We start from the raw sequence: 17,198 nt of genomic DNA on the forward strand, positions 1-17,198 counted from the left end.
ATTGGACTATCAGGTGCTGTTATGGGATCAGTTAATTCGGCAACTAATCGTGCTGCACGATTAGGTGCTTATCTTACACGTTATTGACAATGGTTGATTTCTGGATGAGGTTGGTGAAGCAATTTTCCTGAGCGTAATAACGCTTGCTGGGAAGAGCCGTGGGACGAAGTATTTTTCTTCACCAGGGAGAGAAAAGCATTTACAACCGCTAGTGGACGCTGCGGCGCTCCTGCAGCCATCGGCTGCACGCTCTAAAAGCAACAGGGGGTACGCTCGAGGAGGGTTGCGAGCAGGAGTTGCGTCTGGCACAGTATGAGGTCCGCATTAGCATGACGCCTTCGGGCGGCCATTATAATGCGAAGCTATTCTGTTGCGTTGGTCGGACTTTGACAAACGGAGCCTGGGATGCTGGCAGAGCGATGCAAATACAATTTTATGTTCTGAACGCAGGGCGACCATTCCTGACGGGAAATGGCGACGTTACATCCCGTCCCCTCAGCTGAGCGCCTGCTCACGACAAAAAACTCTGTTCAAAGAAAAATGAATGCTAGTTGGAGTGGTGTGGGAAGTTACGCGGCGTCCGCCATGGGAACGGTCGGCTAGAAGAATTCTTAGGACGGCGTCGGCTCTCCTCAGTGTCCCTCTTAGAAAATACAGACGGGACGCCCCGCGGTTGAGTACACGCTGTGCCATGTCAGAGCCGATGCTTCAAAACTGTATGGAGGGGGGTTTTCTGATGCTATAACGCGTGTGATTGGCGCAGAGATGCGGCGACAACGCCCGCCTTGGTGTTCTAAAATACTCTTCTGACTGCTTCATGTGGAGTAGAGTAAGGGCCTGTGGGTGGCGTGCAGCAAAGACACTACGGTCGTGGGAGCCGGGGAGTAAGGACTTCGCCAGTGGGCGCCGCAGAAGAAAGGGGACTTCGGCTAGCGGAGCCGTCGTGTGAAGACGCCAGCTACTGGAGCAGCCACAAGTAGCTTCGACATTACTTCTCAGATACCGCACTGCTGCATTGTATTAGCTTGTGTTGGGAGTGCAGGCGAGATCTTCGGAGCTTAGCGCACACATCAAATAAAGTTTTGCATCACCCCGGTTACCAGAAATCCTGAAGATAGACGTTGAAAGTGGATGTTGTATCACAGACACAGTCCCTTTCACTGTTCAAAGATGTCACTAAACCCGCCCAAAGATGTAAATAGGCGCCTCAGAGCCTGTTAGGCGGTGGGGGTTCGACAGCCGGTCAGTTCCAGTCATTCCACCAGGAAAGAGGTACATCTACATCTACATCTACATGATTACTCTGCAATTCACATTTAAGTGCTTGGCAGAGGATTCATCGAACCACAATCATACTATCTCTCTACCATTCCACTCCCGAACAGCGCTCGGGAAAAACGAACACCTAAACCTTTCTGTTCGAGCTCTGATTTCTCTTATTTTATTTTGATGATCATTCCTACCTATGTAGGTTGGGCTCAACAAAATATTTTCGCATTCGGAAGAGAAAGTTGATGACTGAAATACCGTAAATAGATCTCACCGCTACGAAAAACGTCTTTGCTTTAATGACTTCCATCCCGACTCGCGTATCATATCTGCCACACTCTCTCCCCTACTACGCGATAATACAAAACGAGCTGCCCTTTTTTGCACCCCTTCGATGTCCTCCGTCAATCCCACCTGGTAAGGATCCCACACCGCGCAGCAATTTTCTAACAGAGGACGAACGAGTGTAGTGTAATCTGTCTCTGTAGTGGACTTGTTGCATCTTCTAAGTGTCCTGCCAATGAAACGCAACCTTTGGCTCGCCTTCCCCACTGTATTATCTATGTGGTCTTTCCAACTGAAGTTGTTCGTAATTTTTACACCCAGGTACTTAGTTGAATTGACAGCCTTGAGAATTGTACTATTTATCGAGTAATCGAATTCCAACGGATTTCTTTTGGAACTTATGTGATCACCTCACACTTTTCGTTATTTAGCGTCAACTGCCACCTGCCACACCATGCAGCAATCTTTTCTAAATTGCTTTGCAACTGATACTGGTCTTCGGATGACCTTACTAGACGGTAAATTACAGCATCATCTGCGAACAACCTAAGAGAACTGCTCAGATTGTCACCCAGGTCATTTATATAGATCAGGAACAGCAGAGGTCCCAGGACGCTTCCCTGGGGAACACCTGATATCACTTCAATTTTACTCGATGATTTGCCGTCTATTACTACGAACTGCGACCTTCCTGACAGGAAATCACGAATCCAGTCGCGCAACTGAGATGATACCCCATAGGCCCGCAGCTTGATTAGAAGTCGCTTGTGAGGAACGGTGTCAAAAGCTTTCCGGAAATCTAGAAATACGGAACAACTTGAGATCTCCTGTCGATAGCGGCCATTACTTCGTGCGAATAAAGAGCTATCTGCGTTGCACAAGAACGATGTTTTCTGAAACCATGCTGATTACGTATCAATAGATCGTTCCCTTCGAGATGATTCATAATGTTTGAATACAATATATGCTCCAAAATCCTACTGCAAACCGACGTCAGTGATATAGGTCTGTAGTTCGATGGATTACTCCTACTACCCTTCGTAAACACTGGTGCGACCTGCGCAATTTTTCAATCTGTGGGTACAGATCTATCGGTGACTGAGCGGTTGTATATGATTGCTAAGTAGGGAGCTTTGTATCAGCGTAATCCGAAAGGAACCTATTCGGTATACAATCTGGACCTGAAGACTTGCCTGTATCAAGCGATTTGAGTTGCTTCGCAACCCTTAAGGTATCTACTTCTAAGAAACTCATGGCAGCAGCTGTTCGTGTTTCAAACTCTGGAATATTCCATTCGTCTTCCCTGGTGAAGGAATTTCGGAAAACTGCGTTCAGTAACTCCGCTTTAGCGGCACAGTCGTCGGTAGCAGTACCATCGGCACCGCGCAGCGAAGGTATTGACTGCGTCTTGTCGCTTGTGTACTTTACATACGACCAGAATTTCTTCCGATTTTCTACCAAATTTCGAGACAATGTTTCGTTGTGGAACCTATTAAAGGCATCTCGCATTGAAGTCCGTGCCAAATTTCGCGCGTCTGTAAATTTTAGCCAATCTTCGGGATTTCGCGTTCTTCTGAACTTCACATGCTTTTTCCGTCGCCTCTGCAACAGCGTTCGGACCTATTTTGTGTGCCATGGGGGATCAGTTCCATCTCTTACCAATTTATGAGGTATGAATCTCTCAATAGCTGTTGCTACTATATCTTTGAATTTGAGCCGCATCTCGTCTACATTTGCGTAGTCAGTTCGGAAGGAATGGAGATCGTCTCTTAGGAAGGCTTCTATTGACACTTTATCCGCTTTTTTAAATAAAATTATTTTGCGTTTGTTTCTGGTGGATCTGGATTATGGCTCGGAGGAACCCTGACAACAACGCCACGATATTGAATAATGCTTTTCGTACAGCCACAGGACGTCGTGTACGACTCCAACAGTGTGCAATAGGCTACATGATACGCAACTTCACTCCCGACGTCCACGGTTAGGTCCATCTCTGCAACCACGACACCATGCAGCGCGGTACAGATGGGCCCAGCAACATACCGTATGGACTGGTCAGGATTGGCATCATGTTCTCTTCACCGATGAGTGTCGCATATGCCTTCAACCAGACAATCGTCGGAGACGTGTTTGGAGGCAACCCGGTCTGGGTGAACGCTTTAGACACACTGTACAGCGAGTGCAGCAAGGTGGAGGTTCCCTGATGTTTTGGGGTGGCATTAAGTGGGGCCGACGTACGCCGCTGGTGGTCATGGAAGGCGCCTTAACGGCTGTACGATACGCCACTGTCATCCTTCGACCGATAGCGCAACCATATCGGCAGCATATTGGCGAGGCATTCGTCTTCATGGACGACAATTGGCGCTCCCATCACGCACATCTTGTGAATGACTTCCTTCGTGATAACGACATCGCTCGACTAGAATGGCCAGCATGTTCTCCAGACATGAACCCTATCGACCATACCTGAGATAGACTGGCGAGGTATTCGTCTTCATGGACGACAATTGGCGCTCCCATCATGCACATATTGTGAATGACTTCCTTCATGATAACGACATCGCTCGACTAGAGTGGCCATCATGTTCTCCAGACATGAACCCTATCGACCATACCTGAGATAGACTGGCGAGGTATTCGTCTTCATGGACGACAATTGGCGCTCCCATCATGCACATATTGTGAATGACTTCCTTCAGGATAATGACATCGCTCGACTAGAGTGGCCATCATGTTCTCCAGACATGAACCCTATCGAACGTACCTGAGATAGATTGAAAAGGGCTGTTTACGGACGACGTGACCCACCAACCACTCTGAGGGATCTACGCCGAATGGCCGTTGAGGAGTTGGACAGTTTGGAACAACAGTGCCTTGATGAACTTGTGGATAGTATGCCATGGACGAATACAGGCATGCATCAACGTAAGAGGAAGTGCTACTGGGTATTAGAGGTACCGGTATGTACAGCAGTCTGGACCACCACCTCTGAAGGTCTCGCTGTATGGTGGTACAACATGCAATGTGTGGTTTTCATGAGCGATAAAAAGGGTGGAAATGATGTTTATGTTGATCTCTATTCCAATTTTCTACACAGGTTCCGGAATTCTCGACTCCGAGGTGATGCAAAACTTTTTTTGATGTGTGTAATTTCACACAGGAGTTCGTTCACGCGGGGAGGTGAGCAGTTTTTAACAGCGAGAGCCGTGGCACTTGCAAGTTCAGGTGGTCCACCAACCAGTGAGGATCAGATATTTTCACTTTTGCATTGATTTGTTAGATTCTGTTACCCGTTCATTTCATTAAGGGCGAAGTCGAGAAAATCCTTCCTACACTTATTTCATTTTGCCAACTCTAATTAATGTTACTCTGTATATGCTAGTTAAGTTATCAATCAATGTACTTATCACTATCCAAACTTGTCTTTGATTAGATAAACATTTTCGTGATCCTTACTGCGCTCTATAATTCCACTAGATAATTTCCCGATATGATTGTTTTTGAGATGTCATGTTACTGGGGGAAATAATTTGATTAATACGATTATCAGACACAGAAATGTGAATTATTACAATCAGTGAACCTGGCCATACAACAATTTACATTTAATTCCGTTTCACGCAGATTGCAGATCATTGTTTGGATGGTGCTTTTCTGTGCCGACGGAAATTCCGAGATAGAAATTTAGAAAAGGGTCCATCCATGCCTCATTTTAAACACCGAACTTCCCAACCTCTAACGACACGCAACAATAAATACGTACAAGCTTTGACGCATTGCTCATAAGGAATCGTCTGTGAGACCCGACTTCCTGCACAGGCCAATAGTTAAGCGGGTGAAAACTAAACGGGCAGGTAATGGCACAATTGCGTAAGTCATAGAGCAACAACGCAGTATACAGCACTCACACCGTATATTGCAACATTTACACAGGAGTGGTGGGACGGGGGGGGGGGGGGGGGGGATGAGGAGACGCTTGAGATCCATGCTGTGCACGTAGTCAGCAAACCAACGAGCCACAAAGCAACAACAAAACGAATACGTAAATGCTGCAGTTGTAATGCATCTTGTGCTAGATCATTACGGGAGTTACAACCTCTATATCACAACAGGCATCAGTGTAACTTAAGCCGGGAACGGGAACGGCGATATTTATAGCTAGACGTTACTGGAGCGAAGTTTTTCTTTTCAACCTTTGTATTTCTGTGCACGCAAGACAAGGTGCTAATGTACAGAACTGAAACAGATTGTTTTAATATTACAGTATACTGCATCTTTCGCGAAACTTTATCACTGGGCTACGAAGACTTTGATGTACGTTGTCTTACAGTGCAACCCAACTCCAACTGTCGGAGGTTCTTTAGCGATATTTTCTGAGTACGTATAAGAGACCCGTAGTCTTTTGTGGCTGGCTACAGAGTAACTGAATTCGTTTGTTTTCGTACTTTCATATATCTTGAATCTGTAGTGCACTGAAAATATCGGCTTAACAGTGCAAATGTCGAAGAAATGCCTTGGTGTCCTGTTTCGATGCAAACTTGTTCTATTATCTCACGGTACTTACTGCTGACAACAGTAACGCCAACTGAACTTTACTCCACTAACCCAGCTTTAAGTACTTGTCGTTTCTGTCTCGCATTTGCTTTTATGGCAGTGTTACTTGTGTCAGCAACGGAACTAATATTAACATATCATGGATTGAAACATCATTTACATCTGCATAGATACTACACAAACCAACGTAGAGTGCATGGCGGAGGGTACACTGTGCCACTACTAGTCATTTCCTTTCCTGTTTCACTCGCAGATTGGTATACCTCCGTGTGAGCCCTAATTTCTCGTATCTTATTTTGTGGCCCTTACGCGCAGTGGTACACGATCTGCTGAACGAAATGAACAGTCAGAACAGAGTATGGAGTGAGAGTAAATCGAAGAAAGATGAAGGTAATGAGAAGTATTAGACATGAGAACAGCGAGAAAACATCAGGATTGATGCTCGATAAGTATATGAAATTAAGGAATTCTCCTATCTTGGCACTAAAATAACCAACGACGGACGGAGCAAGGAGGACATCAAAAGCAGACTAGCAATCGCAAAAAGGGCATTCCTGGCCAAGAGAAGTCTACTAATATCAAATATTGGCCTTAATTCGAGGAAGAAATTCCTGAGAATGTACGTCTGGAGTACAGCATTGTATGGTAGTGAAACATGGACTGTGGGAAAACCGGAACAGAAGAGAATCGAAGCATTTGAACTGTGGTGCTACAGACGAATTTTGAAAATTATGTGGACTGATAAGGTAAGGAATGAGGAGGTTCTGCGCAGACTCGGAGAGGAAAGGAATATGTGGAAAACACTGATAAGGAGAAGGGACAGGATGATAGGACATCTGTTATAGAAGAAATTGTAGAAACTCTCCACAACTACGTCAGTCTTCTCATAAAGTGGCTGAGGCTGACACAAAATTTTAAAATAATTACAGATACATACCGAAAGAAGAAAGCTTCAATTACTGAAAAAATCAATGAAGTAGTTCCTAGCGCCGCTGTCACAAAACTGTAGCTCAGATCATTAAAGCATTCAAAACAGAGCGAAAATAGTATCTGAAACACTGAAAGCACAGATCGATGAACTTTCCAAGCAAATAGAGAGGATCACTCAGCAGTCACACAACCAATACAGTTTCAAGAGGTTAAAGAACTTCAGTCATTAGAGCTTTTTAAAGAAGGATAGATGACGGTAAATAAATATCACAAACAAGAATTCAATAGGTTACGCACACATCTAGCTGGCACTGAAAGGAATTTGACACAAGTTGAAGACCATGTCACTGTAGTGAGAGCCGTTATTGTCGAGGAAAAGATTTCGTGCAAGAGCGACACTGTGGCCGACTTAGACGTGAAAAATGTTTTGAAAATGAACGTGAACATTCCCACACGTATTGAAGCCGATAGAGCTTAAATTACTTGAAATGACAAGAACTGTCGTGTGGCGAGGGTCCCCCGGCGGGCAGACCTGATCGCTTGGCGCAAGTCTTGCGCGTCGATGAGGATGATGAAGACGACACAGACATCGAGTCCCCGAGCGGAGAAAATCTCCAACCCGGCCCCTGGCATGACAAGTCGGCGCGCAGTCCATTCAGCTACAGTGGCGGACCTTGAATGACTTAACTAGACACGGCGAATTTGATTACAAATATCTTTTATCGGTTAGAAAGTTTAAAGTTTTTCGCAATCGCATTAATGATTTACTTCTCTTAGATTGGATCCAACAGTTTACCTTTCCTTTTCCACCGGCGTGGCCAGAGACATACAAGTTAGAATTAATTTGTAGTTTTTTGGAAGGTTGTAAGTACGCTGTTTAGGTTTTTATGTTGGTAACGTCACCTAGCGCTCTGTATGAAAATCACTGGCTGTGCTGTGTGGAGTCTGTGGCTGGTTGGCATTGTTGAAATATTCGCCATTGTAGTGTTGGGCAATTGGATGTGAACAGCGCGTAGCGTTGCGCAGTTGGAGGTGAGCCGCCAGCAGTGGTGGATGTGGGGAGAGAAATGGCAAAATTTTGAGAGCTGACGATATGGACGTGTGTCCATCAGAAAGAGTAAATTTGTAATGGTGGATATCATGAACTGATATATATATGATGACTCTGGAACTTTATTAAGGTAAATACATTATTTGTTTTCTATCAAAATCTTTCATTTGCTGACTATACCTATCAGTAGTTAGCGCCTTCAGTAGTTAGAATCTTTTATTTAGCTGGCAGTAGTGGCGCTCGCTGTATTGCAGTAGTTCGAGTAACGAAGATTTTTGTGAGGTAAGTGATTCATGAAAGGTATAGGTTATTGTTAGTCAGGACCATTCTTTTGTAGGGATTTTTGAAAGTCAGATTGCGTCTCGCTAAAAATAGTGTGTCATATTAGTGTTGATCAGAATAGCGAAATGTGTGAGTACGTTCAGTTCCGCTCAGCTGTTTGAAATCAAATAATGTAAGAGGTTTATAAATGTTTCGAAGGGGACGTTTCAAGGTGAATCAGATATGCGGATGCGACCCATAGCAAGACAATGGTTTTCTCTAGAGGAATTTCAAAATGCATTTTTCACGGCGCACTGATCAGAGACTTCACAGTATGCAGTTAAGGTCACAAACTTATCAGACTGCCACTTAAAATTCACTATCTGCAACCTTAACACAATCTCTAGAGCACATTGTAAACAGAACCAGCATTTGACAGAACAGTACAGCTAGCCTGCTCTAACCCAGCTTTGTATTTCTAAACTACCAAGATCTTTAAGTGTTTCTTTGCTGACAGGACATTGGAATGAAAACATCAATGCATTCCGTGACTTCATACAACTTGTTGAGTTTCGGGACTCTGACTATACGTACAAAACAGCAACTTTTTATCAGAACAACCGCAATTACAACGCCAATTGAGATAGAGGACTAACCAGATCATTCAGTGAGAAGATAGACGGAAGATACGGGAATAACCACCTGACCAGAAATACTATCAGGGACATACCACTTTCAAGAGACCACCACAGTACGATCCACAACCAAATCCGACTTTTCACCATAACAACCAGCACTTTCACAACTGAAGGGGCAACGTGAACAGTCCTCCACAGCAACTTAGTAATTTTGGAAACAGTTACTTACAAAGGTCTAACAATTTGCATCTGTATAGAGAGAAGGACTGCGAATATTCTCAAAAATACCAGGAAGTCAATATATTGATATTTAATGGCCTATTGGCCTATAAAAGTATCAGCCACACATTGCAAATATACTGCCAGTTTTAGAGCTCTAGTATTGATTTACTATTATATATTCTGTACATCAATAAGCCTGCTAATCTCCTTTAGAGCAAGAATTGAAAGGAAAAGGATGCACGTTTACGCTTGGCGATGACCACTTTGCTAATAAGGGTAACTGCATGTAAGTGGGACAGTAAAAGGCGTCAGACGTTTCTGTCGTTTGGTCTCGTCACCTAACGGATTTGTCCGGAACCTTTCATGTAGACGTCGCTATTTTTTCACCTCTGTGAACACCAGAGACCTAGCAGTTGCTGTGTCTAAATTGCTTGGTGATGTTAAACGTTGCAATTTCTGTTGGTAGGGCCGAGCGCTGATTACGTCAGCATTTCCCCTCTCACGACTCTGCCCACTGCAAAGACGAACCCTGTCATTTAGATCTTTATTCGTAATCTTCAGCAGCTGTTTCTGAAGCATGCCGAGGTGAAGAAATAGCAGCTTGTGTGCTATTTTTTAACACTGAAAATCCTGTTATTCCGTTCACACCGCCTGCCCCCCCCCCCCCCCCCGTGCAATTGGACTTCTTCTTTGTGCTACCTGTACTTGCTTCACACAGTCAAAGCGAAAGATGGGTCGTGATGAAAGCTCGGTGAAAGTAAAATTATGTTCTACTACAATTTCAAAAGAACAGTTCCAAATATTTACCGAAAATTGCGAAAAAAATATAAAATATAAATATCGGCACTCGATATCGTCATTTCGATATCGGTATATCGGTGAACAATACATCGCCGATTTAGGTCAATATTTAATGTGGAATACATCAATACATAGATATTTTTGAAAAAAATATGGATATATCGATATTTTATCGACAGGCGTAATAGACAGTAACCATACAATGGCAACTATCATCACATCAGGCAACAAAACTACGATTTCCGAGAATCTGACAGATATGGGAATGGGAGAAATGAAAATTACATAGCAAAAATTTTTTTCAATAGATCAGACAGTCGTTTTCGCCCAATATGATTTAATTATAATAATACAGAACCGAGTCGATCTGTAAAAATAGCTGAAGTTTCGCAGCCTCCGTTACACTGACGCAACAGTGGCAGACAACAATGACTAAAGGAGAAGATTCACACACAGTGACAACACCCACGCTACTGAAAATATCGTTTGTGCGAAAGACACCAGGGACATGTTGTTACACGAAAATGAGGGACCTCAAAAACAATACATCACCCAGGCTTCAGCATACATATAGAAAAAAACTTACTTTAAACGCAGCTTTAGATTCAGGTTCTCTAGCTTAAATAATTATTGACATAGGATTCAATAAATGTAATTTAGATGAAACTTGTCCTGCTTTACCATTACACAGAACAATAATTAGCGGACCTGTTTCAAGAAAAAGTGTCGATGTAAAATGGCAAACACATTCGCAATTTATGTAAAAGCTCACATTTTCCTTGCAAACTTAGGAGTATTCCATGCATTGATAGATATCTTAAACAGACGAAAAGCAGAACTGGATTTTGAAAATTTGTGTGTTTCGTTACAAAACAATGATACACAGGTTACATTGCATTTTGAGAAATTTCAGGTCATTCGTGATGTTGCAGTTTCTACTACTAACCCCAAGTTAGAAGTTTTTTTAGCTCTCGTCAATGTTTTTCGCCGTTTCAAGCACTACAAAGCACTGGACATTGCAAGATTACGTCAGTTAAATGGTAAAAATTCAAAATGGTTTTGGGACGAACAAGCACAAAAGGAATTTCATAAATTGAAACAAGCTTTACTAAATGTATCTTCACCTTCTCTCCCGGACCTTTCGCGTGATATAGAGGAAAATGGTGTTATTGTTACCAAGAGCATTGGATTTGCCAGCCACGTTCTTTGCGCTTCTGAAAGAAGTCGTTCAGCCACAGAACGTGAGGCATTAGCTGTCGTTTGGGCTTCTGCAAAACTTTGATATCTTTTATTTGGTAAACATACGTAAGTATACACAGACCATCGTGCGTTATTATTTCTTATGATCGCCAAACCTTCTCATGCTCGCTTGGGGAGATGGGCATTATATTTACAGGTATTTCATTTCATTGTTATACACAATCCTGGAAAGGGGAATATTGTTGCTGATGCGTTTTGACGACCTCTTGGCGGGTCACGAATTGGTTCATCCACAGAATTCTGTCAATCCAATGTCAGTCTTCTATATATACAAGAGGCTGCTTTCGAAAATTACGTTTGTTCTGCTTTAAAGGACATTGCGGAAGAACAAGATAAAGATCCCATACGGAAGACTATCAAGCAACTGTGGTGAGACAAAAATAACTCGACAGTTAGACATTATTATTTAGTTAGGAACAACATTATCTTCAAACGTTTGAAACGTGACAGCGATAAGCAGCTTCTTTGTATTCCAAATATTTGGTTGACCAGTTGGTTTGGTACATTCATCTTAGATATACACACTACAGAGGGAGAAAATGTTTTTATTTACTTCACCAGAACTCTTACTTTCTCAGCATGGAAAACCCATACGACGTTATCTGATCAACTGTAAACTCTGTCAAAAGGCTAAAACATCCACCACTTCAAATGTTTCTTAGCTGTTTCCTATCATTTCAGTTAAAATATACCATTTAGCAACCATAGACTGATATGGACTCGTTCCAACGAGCAGATAAGGTTTTTTCGTGTATTTTTGTGGCAGCAGAACACATCAAAATTTGTCTCAAAATTTGTCTCTTTTCCACCAGTTTGTAAAGCGACTGCGACAACCATATCCGCAGGGTTTACCAAGGATTTTTTGAGAAGTTGGAGATGTTGACAAAGTTATCTCTGGCAACGGATCTCAATTTCGTTGGGCTCTTTGGAGATGTACATTGAAAAATAGAAAAAATACATTAATTTTCATTTCCCAATACCGTGCTTCTTCCGACAATTCTAAAAGATTCATAAAATAAATAGGAAATTATGCAGACTGCACTATCACAAAAAGCACGCAAAATTGGACAGGTACATTTAAATCTTTCACCACTCCATCAATTCTTTACCTAATGTTTCCATTTTACTCTCTTCATATTTGGTACTGAAAAGTGAACAACAGCTGGACAACATAGGAGAAACTGTACCTACCCCAAAGTCACAATGCGTAAGACATCATGAAGTCACTGAAACAGCTGTTAAAAACATAAAAAAAACGCTGCAGAGAAGAGAAAACGGCTACAGAAGAGAAGATATAACAATGAAGAATTCTACGGAGGTCAAAAGGTTTTAACTTGCTCTCGCCAGTTATCATGCAAACCAAAGAACAAGTTTCAAAAATTCTTCTTTATCTAAAATAGACCATTTCGTGTTCGCCAAAAAGCTCACCAGAATGAGACTTACACGCTGTGCACAAAAAAAATCTCGTAGTCTACACCACTTTTCCAATATAAAACATTTCGTAGAGTAATTCTTTGGACATTCCTTTCTTTTTCTTTGTCAGTACCCATTTCTTCGCGTAGTCATTTGTGATCCATGTGATTTTCTCTTGGTGAGTGGATTGTTGTAAATATGTAAAAGTTAATTCATGAGCCACTTCGTCCTGTGTACGCAAAAATCATTATTTTTGCTTGTATGAAGTAGAAGAGGTTGACCATTTCTTTGTATTTCTTTCACTTTATGTATTTCTGTTAATTTAATGCACTTTACTGTTACAGATATAAATTACAATGTCAATAGTAATGGAACTTTTTAGCGGTGTAGGTCACTCAAAGATTCTGGGAAAACTATATTGCAAAGAAGAAGCAGCAACCTTTAGTCAACTGGAGATAGGTAATGGCAAAATATCATGAAAGTGGGATGGTAACGTTGAGTATTGTATAAAGGAATAGACTTTCTCTTACATGCTGACACACTGAATTATGAAACAGTTTGACAGTCTTTGGAAAATGTTGTACAGCATGCAACTGAGATGGAACAGGTAGAGAATTTTTGGTTGTATTTAACATCTTTTGTTACTAATCAGAGCAGGTTTCTTGTGGTTATTGGATGAGATGATGAAGCAGACGATGTTGTGGATTTATGAATTATGTATTTGAGGAGATATGTTTTAAGATTTTAGGAGATATGCTACTAGGTTAGGGACTGTTAGGAATTACATGATTTGCTTGTAGTGGACACTTGGGGATTGTTGAGGTTTAGTGATTTTTCTGTGGCGTAGGATATTTCTGGAACATGCTATTTGCGTCCAATAATAAGACAGGAAACAGCAGGGCTAATTATCAAACATACAAAGCTTGTGTTAAACAATGTTTATTAGCTTTTACAATTTAATACAATAAAACAGAGCATCATAAATTTTTTTCTTAAACCACTGTCAAAATCTGCATAAAAATGCATAAAACAGTAACAACATTTCTGTACATACATATATACATACTCGTTCCATACATCATGAATACGACATTTCGTAATGATGTGAAATATATCAAATGGTTCAAATGGCTCTGAGCACTATGCGACTTAACTTCTGAGGTCATCAGTCGCCTAGAACTTAGAACGAATTAAACCTAACTAACCTAAGGACATCACACACATCCATGCCCGAGGCAGGATTCGAACCTGCGACCGTAACGGTCACGCGGTTCCAGACTGAAGCGCCTTTAACCGCACGGCCACACCGGCCGGCTGTGAAATGTATCACTTTAACATAAGTTTTCTTTACATAAAATAATATTTTTTTTTTTTACAGTTACTGCTTCATATCTAAAAGTTCATCTATTGAGTAGGAGTTGCCATTCAGAAATTCTTTTAATTTGTTAGTTTAAATACTTAATAAAACCAAAACTTGCCAAACTCTGAAACTGCAAGACTATCCTCTACAATGACTTTTCTTTTGGAATATAAATTCATACCAAGATATAACATCAAGGCATAACATAAAGCACACCAGCAATAATAAAGACAACTTCTAAGACTTCAACACTAAGCAATGTAGACACAGGGCACACTAATTTCTGACTAGGGAATAATCTAATTGCTGAATGTACAGAGAGGTACTAATTAAATAACAAACAATTAAATAAAAACAGCACCTCAGCATCTAAACATTCCCTGATAACATACCCACATGGAACCCTCCTTTATAAAAATTAATCTTCACTACCTGCACGCAAGGTACAAATATAACAAATGTCTGATAAGGGAATACAGAATTAATAAGGTGGAGCCTCCAGCAATCTGATTGGGCACTAATTGCAGAGTGAAACCCAGTTTTACAGGTTTAAATTCATATTTCGAGGGAGAAGTGCATTCGCCAAAGCGGCGGAGAAACGAGCTACAAAGCTTAACGATCTGACAGAGTGAGACAGAAGGCCAGCAACATGGAGCCCGGTCTAACGAATCACAGTTCCACTGGCAACGGCCAAGTCATTAAGCCCCAGTGCCACACCCCACCGTACCAGATGAAATACACTGCGCTCCGCACAAACGAAACATAAATCTACTACAACAGCACACTTACAATTGCACCTTCATATTACATAAAAGAATAAAACATCGCATTTAAATAGGTAAGCTCGCTCAAATGTTTTTTAAACTCATCACTTAAAAATTCATTTAAACTCTACAATACACACACAGATAAGATTGTTCCTTGAAACGTGATAGTAACAGCTGTGTATTACTCGTATTTTAAACAGGCAAGAGACCACTTCCATATAATCTGATGTAGTTTTACGAGACGTCATAGTATTTCTTTACTCGTAAATTAAGGTCAAATTTTGCTGCTTAATCACCAAGGTTACAACAACTTTAGATATACAATCACTTAATAATGAGCAGCTCACCGGGCTTCCTTACACATAGCTACAGATTCCTCATCAAGTGGTAGGAAACTAAGATGGAGGCCGAAGCCCTGTCATCATGTCACGTGTGACATGACTTTGACATATCAGACTCGTCACCAATTCACTCTGAAGACAATATTAGGTAACCATTAACAAATATAGATAAACACACAATTGCAGCTGTTCAAATCAAACACACAGTATATGCCCGGATGAACAGTTAATGCCAGACGACGTTTCTTCTCAACATGCACTGCATGGCGAGAAAAGCCACACACTACGTCTCGGGCCGGTACCCAAACATTTTCACTGTCTCCGGCCACAGCGCTCCAGTAATACCACGCGCAATGAGCATGTGCATTAAGTAAAGGCCGACCTCCCGACCCCATTGTAATCTGCAACCAACAGACCACACATTCCCCCTTGCTGCCTCGACACTGAAGACTTAAATCGCCGAACCCGCGATGAACAACTGACTCGCGGCCGGCCAAAGCGAAATCGATGGCAAAGATGACACTACAAGGAAGAGGTACTGGCGCCAACCCCATGACATATCAATTCCTTATGTATGGAGAAGAGATGTGTAGGGATATTTGCTACTTTGTTTGATACACTGTGACGAGGACTTTTTAGCCTGTTAGAATTTTTCTGTGTGAGAGATGACACTTCTGTTCCTGTGCTTCATCTGTCAACTGTTTGGCTTTACTTGTCGTTAGTACTTTTCTTTCTTGCCTAATAGGTTAACGACACTTTTTAATCGTTCGCCTCAGTTTCACAGATTGAAATATGTTTAGTAACCGTTTAGCACAACTATTCATATTTTCTGTATTGCTGTAAGGCATTTTTTTGGTAACACTTCGTCTTTCTTGCAGCTGGGCATGCTCAGTCATTTTTTAGATGATAATGATTAGTCAGTGCATCTGCAAAATAAGTACCTGTGGCCACATTTTCACTTTCATCAAGTTCCACATCTACATCTGCAACTACACTGTTACTCTGCAAATCACTCTTGAGTACCTGGCAGAGAGTCCCCGAACCACCGTTAGGCGAACCACGATCACAGTAATTCTCTATTATTCGACTCTCGAATAGCGCCTCGAAAAAAGGAACACCTATATCTTTCCGTGCGAGCTCTGATTTCTCTTACTTTATTATGACGATCGCTTCTCCCAATGTAGGTCGGTGTCAACAAAATGTTTTCTCATTCGGAAGAGATAATTGGTGATTGAAGTTTTGGGAGAAGTACCCGCGGCAACGAGAAACGCCTTTGTTTTAATTACGTCCAACACAAGTTCTGTATCATATCCCTTACAGTATCTCCTCTATTTCTCGATAAGACGAAACGTGCTGCCCCTCTTTGAACTTTATCGATGTACGCCGTTAATCCTATCTATCGACACGAAGATTTTGCGTCGCGTGAAATTGCCTGGCATTGAAGTCTTCTTAATGAATCACCAACTGAGATGGAGTGGCCATATCATAAGCATGGACGACAGTAGACTTCCAAAAGCGGTGTTCTACTCAGAGCTCTCGTGTAGAAAGGGGCGGCAAGGTGGCCAACACCTGCGATATACAGATACCATCAAACGCCTGTGGCATTCCGAGCAAACGTTGGGAAGAGCTTGCGTTGCACCGATCAGAGTGGCGCTCAACTGTACGCAAGAGTGTGGAACAATTCGAGCATATCCGCCTAAAGAACCTGGACGATAAACGAAAGCTCCGCAAATCTAAGCCCAAGCCTAGTTATATCTGTGGTGTCACCGCCAGACACCACACTTGCTAGGTGGTAGTTTTCAATCGGCCACGGTCCATTTAGTACATGTCGGACTCGCGTGTCGCCACTGTGTGATCGCAGACCGAGCGCCACCACAAGGCAGGTCTCGAGATACGGAAGAGCACTCACTCCAGTTATACGACGACTTTGCTAGCGACTACACTGACGAAGCCTTTCTCTCAATTGCCGAGAGACAGTTAGAATAGCCTTCAGCTAAGTCAATGGCTACGACCTAGCAAGGTGCCATTAGTAACTTCATGTATCTA

This window comes from Schistocerca serialis, chromosome 8 (genome assembly GCF_023864345.2).
Source record: "Schistocerca serialis cubense isolate TAMUIC-IGC-003099 chromosome 8, iqSchSeri2.2, whole genome shotgun sequence".
In the NCBI taxonomy this organism is placed as follows: Eukaryota; Metazoa; Arthropoda; class Insecta; order Orthoptera; family Acrididae; genus Schistocerca; species Schistocerca serialis.